This window comes from Balaenoptera physalus (assembly GCF_965194825.1).
Source record: "Balaenoptera physalus genome assembly, chromosome: 10".
Taxonomy (NCBI): Eukaryota; Metazoa; Chordata; class Mammalia; order Artiodactyla; family Balaenopteridae; genus Balaenoptera; species Balaenoptera physalus.
In genome coordinates this window covers 29,793,924-29,799,923 of record NC_138889.1, presented here as the reverse complement: position 1 = coordinate 29,799,923, position 6,000 = coordinate 29,793,924, and positions in this window count along the sequence as shown.

The window sequence follows — 6,000 nt, the reverse complement described above, 5'->3', positions numbered from 1 at the left end:
TCCCAGAAAAGCAAAAAATAAAAGAGTTTATTATTACTAAGTCATCCCTACAAGAATGTTAAAGGGTCTTATTTAAGTGAAAAAGAAAAGGCTATGAAACAAAAAAATAAGAAAATATATGAAGAAAAAAATCTCACTGATAAATGTCAATATATAGGAAATTCAACGGATAAACCACTTAAGTTAGTATCAAGGTTAAAAGACAAAAATTGTAAAATCAACTATAACTGCAATCAGCAGCTAAAGGATACACATAAAATGTAAAATATTACAACAAAACCTAAAACATGGAGGGGAAAGCAAAAAATATAGAGCTTTTAGAATGTGTTTGAACTTAAATGACTATTTATTTAAAACAAGTAGCTATATTTATAGGTCAGAATATATGAACCCATGGTAACCACAAATCAAAAACCTACAATAGATACACAAAAACAAAGAGAAAGGAATCCAAACATAAAACCAAAAAAAATCATCAAACCACAGGGAAAACACTAAAAGAAGAAGAAAAGAGAACTACAAAAACAACAAGAACACAAGTAACAATATAGCAATAAGTACATACCTATCAATAATCACTTTAAATGTCAATGGACTAAATGCTCGAATCAAAAGACATAGGGTGACTGAATGGATAAAACAAACAAGACCCATCTATATGCTGGCTACAAGCGAGTCACTTCAAACTAAAGACACATACAGACTGAAAGTGAAAGGATAGAAAAAAATATTTCATGCAAAAGGAAATGAAAAGAAATCTGGGTAGTAATACACATATTGGACAAAACAGACTTTTTTAAAAGTCTTAAAACAAAAGACAAAGAAGGGCATTATATAATGATAAAGGGGTCAATTCAAGAAGAGGATATAACATTCATAAACATATATGCACCTAATATACGAGCACCTAAATATAAAGAAAATATTAACAGACATAAATGGAGAAATTGACAGTAATACAAATATCCACCTACATCAATGGATAGATCATCCAGACAGAAAATCAATATGGAAAGAATGGCTTTAAATGATATTTTAGACTAGATGGACTTAATACATATCCATTGAACATTCCATCTGAAAACAGCAGAATACACATTCTTTTCAAATGCACATGGAACTTTCTCCAGAATAGATAATATGCTAGGCTACAAAACAGTGGTCAATAAATTTAAGATGATTGAAATTTATACCAAGCATTTTTTCCAACTACAATAATTAGAAACTAAAAATCAATAACAGGAAGAAACCTGGGGAAAAGACACAAACACATGGAGACTAAGCAACATGCTACTAAAAGACCAATGGGGCAACAAGGGAAAAAAACAAAATAAAACTTTAAAAAAATACCTTGAGAAAAATGAAAATAGAAACAAAACTTTACAAAATCTATGGGATGCAGCAAAAGCAGTTCTAAGAGGGAAGTTTATACAGATACAGGCTCACTTCAACAAACAAGAAATATCTCAAATCCTTTCCATCTAATGGAATTAGAAAAAGAAGAACAAAGAAAGCCCAAAGTCAGCAGAAGAAAGGAAATATTAATAAAAAGATAAGAATAAACAAATGGGACCTAATGAAACTTAAAAGCTTTTGCACAGCAAAGGAAACCATAATAAACAAGATGAAAAGACAACCCTCAGAATGGGAGAAAATATTTGCAAATGAAGCAACTGACAAAGGATTAATCTCCAAAATATACAAGCAGCTTATGCAGCTCAATCATCAAAAAAGCAAACAACACAATCCAAAGTCCAAGTCTCTGGACTAACAGAGAACTTCAGGTCCCAGGGAATATTAATCAGTATGCAGACTCCCAAAAGTCCTCATCTCAATACCAAGACCCAGCTCCACCCAACTGCCTGCAAACTCCAGTGCTGGATGCCTCAGGCCAAGCATCCAGCAAGACAGGAACACATCCCAACTCAACAAAAAAAAAAAAAAAAAAAAAAAATGAGACCACAGAAAAACATGTTACAGACAAAGGAGCAAAGTACAAACCTACAACACCAAATAAATGAAGAGAAAATAGGCAACATACCTGAAAAAGAATTCAGAGTAATGATACTAAAGATGATCCAGGATATGGGAAATAGAATGGAGGCACAGATCGAGAAAATACAAGAAATGTTTAACAAGGACGTAGAAAAACTAAAGAACAAACAAACAGTGATGAACAGCACAATAACTGAAATGAAAAATACACTAAAAGAAATCAATAAAGGAATAACTGAGACAGAAGAACAAATAATGAGCCAGAAGACAGAATGATGGAAATAACTGCATAAAGCAGAATAATGAAAAAAGAATGAAAAGATATGAGGAAGGTCTTAGAGACCTCTGTGACAACATTAAATGCATCAACATTTGAATTATAGGGGTCTGAGAAGAAGAGGAGAAAGAGAAAGGGTCTGAGAAAATATTTGAAGAGATTATAATTGAAAACTTCACTAACATGGGAAAGGAAATAGTCACCCAAGTCCAGGAAGTGCAGAGAGTCCCATACAGGATAAACCTAAGGAGAAAAACAGCAAGACACATACTAATCAAACTAACAAAAATTAAATTCAAATAAAAAACCTTAAAAGCAGCAAGGGAAAAGCAAAAAATAACATACAAGGGAATCCCAATAATTTATCAGCTGTTTTTTCAGCAGAAAGTCTGCAGGCCAGAAGGGAGGGGCAGGATATATTTAAAGTAATAAAAGGGAAGAACCTACAACAAAGATTACTCTACCCATCAAGGATCTCACTTGGATTTGACAGAGAAATCAAAAGCTTTACAGACAAGCAAAAGCTAAGAGAATTCAGCACCACCAAATCAGCTTTACAACAAATGCTAAAGGAACTTCTCTAGGCAGGACACATAAGAGAAGAAGAAGAAAAGGACCTACAAAAACAGACCCAAAACAATAAAGAAAATGGTTATAGGAACGTACATATCGATAATTACCTTAAATATAAATGGATTAAGTGCTCCAACCAAAAGACACAGACTGGCTGAATGGATACAAAAACAAGACCCGTATATATGCTATCTACAAGAGACCCACCTTCAGACCCATAGATACATACATACTGAAAGTGAGGAGAGGGAAAAAGATATTCCATGCAAATGGAAATCAAAAGTAAGCTGGAGTAGCAGTATTCATATCAGATAAACTAGACTTTAAAATAAAGACTATTACAAGAGATAAGGAAGGACACTATATAATGATCAAGGCATCAATCCAAGAAGAAGACATAATAATTATAAATATTTATGCACCCAGCATACGAGCACTTCAATACATAAGGCAAATGTTAACAGCCATAAAAGGGGAAATTGACAGTAATGCAAAAATAGTGGGGGACTTTAACACCCCAATTACACCAATGGACAGACCATCTAGACAGAAAATAAATAAGGAAACACAAGCTTTCAATGAAATAGACCAGATAGACTTAATAGATATTTATAGGACATTCCATCAGAAAGCAGCAGAATACACTTTCTTCTCAAGTACACACAGATCATTCTCCAGGATAGATCACATCTTGGGTCACAAATCAAGCCTCAGTAAATTTAAGAAAATTGAAATCGTATCAAGCATCTTTTCCGACCAAAACGCTATGAGATTAGAAATCAATTATAGGAAAAAAAATGCGAAAAACACAAACACATGGAGGCTAAACAATATGCTACTAAATAAACAAGAAGTCACTGAAGAAATCAAAGAGGAAATGAAAAAATACATAGAAACAAATGACAATGAAAACACAACAACTCAAAATCTATGGGATGCAGTAAAAGCAGTCCTAAGAGGGAAGTTTATAGCAATTAAATCCTACCTCAAGAAACAAGAAAAATCTCAAATAAACAAACTAACCTTACACCTAAATCAACTAGAGAAAGAAGAATAAACAAAACCCAAAGTTAGTAGAAGGAAAGAAATCATAAAGATCAGAACAGAAATAAATGAAATAGAGACAAAGAAAACAATAGCAAAAATCAATGAAACTAAAAGCTGGTTCTTTGAGAAGATAAACATAATTGATAAACCTTTAGCCAGGCTCATCAAGAAAAAAAGGGAGCGCACTCAAATCAATAAAATTAGAAATGAAAAAGAAGTTACAACTGACACCACAGAAATACAAAAGATGATAAGAGACTACTACAAGCAACTATATGCCAATAAAATGGACAACCTGGAAGAAATGGACAAATTCTTAGGAAAGTACAACCTTCCAAGACTGAACCAGGAAGAAATAGAAAATATAAATAGACCAATCACAAGTAATGAAATTGAAACCGCAATTAAAAATCTTCCAACAAACAAAAGTCCTGGGCCAGATGGCTTCACAGGTGAATTCTATCAAACATTTAGAGAAGAGCTAACACCCATCCTCCTCATACCCTTCCAAAATATTGCAGAGGAATATCCTTTGCAATATCCTCTGCTTCACCTGTGAAGCCATCTGGTCCAGGACTTTTGTTTGTTGGAAGATTTTTAATTGCAGTTTCAATTTCATTACTTGTGATTGGTCTATTTATATTTTCTATTTCTTCCTGGTTCAGTCTTGGAAGGTTGTACTTTCCTAAGAATTTGTCCATTTCTTCCACGTTGTCCATTTTATTGGCATATAGTTGCTTGTAGTAGTCTCTTATCATCTTTTGTATTTCTGTGGTGTCAGCTGTAACTTCTTTTTCATTTCTAATTTTATTGATTTGAGTGCTCTCCCTTTTTTTCTTGATGAGTCTGGCTAAAGGTTTACAGATACCACAAAAAAAGAAAATTACAGACCATTATCACTGATGAATATATATGCAAAATTCCTCAACAAAATACTAGGAAACAGAATCCAACAACACATTAAAAGGATCATACACCTTGATCAAGTGGGATTTATCCCAGGGATGCAAGCATTCTTCGATATATGCAAATCAATCAATGTGATACACCATATTAACAAATTAAATAAAAACCATATGATTTCGATAGATGCAGAAAAAGCTTTTGACAAAATTCAACACTCATTTATGATAAAAAGAACTCTCCAGAAAGTAGGCATAGAGGGAACCTACCTCAACATAATAAAGGCCATATATGACAAACCCACAGCAAACATCATTCTCAGTGTTGAAAAACTGAAAGCATTTCCTCTAAAATCAGGAACAAGACAAGGATGTCCGCTCTCGCAACTATTATTCAACATAGTTTTGGAAGTCCTAGCTATGGCAAACAGAGAAGAAAAAGAAAAGGAATCCAAAGAAGTAAAACTTCTTCTTTTCTTTGTAGATGACATGGTACTATACATAGAAAATTCTAAAGATGCCATCCAAAAACTACTAGAGCTAATCAACAAATTTGGTAAAGTTGAAGGATACAAAATTAATGCAAAGAAGTAGACTGCATTCCTATACACTAACAGTGAAATATTAGAAAGAGAAATTAAGGAAACAATTCCATTCCCATTGCAACAGAAAGAATAAAATACCTAGGAATAAACCCACCTAAGGAGGTAAAAGATCTGTACTCAGAAAACTATAAGACACTGATGAAAGAAATCAAAGACGACACAAACAGATGGAGAGATATACCATGTTCTTGGACTGGAAGAATCAATATTGTGAAAATGACTATATTACCCAAAGCAATCTGCAGATTCAATGCAATCCCTATCAAATTACCAATGACATTTTTCACAGAATTAGAAAAAAAAATTCTACAACATGTATGGAAACACAAAAGACCCTGAATAGCCAAAGCAATCTTGAGAAAGAAAAACAGAGCTGCAGGAATCAGGTTCCCTGACTTCAGACTATACTACAAAGCTACAGTAATCAAAAGAGTATGCTACTGCCACAAAAACAGTAATATAAATCAATGGAACAGGATAGAAAGCCCAGAGATAAACCCATACACCGATGATCACCTAATCTATGACAAAGGAGGCAAGAATATACAATGAAGAAAAGTCAGTCTCTTCAATAAGCGGTACCGGGAAGACTGGACAGCTA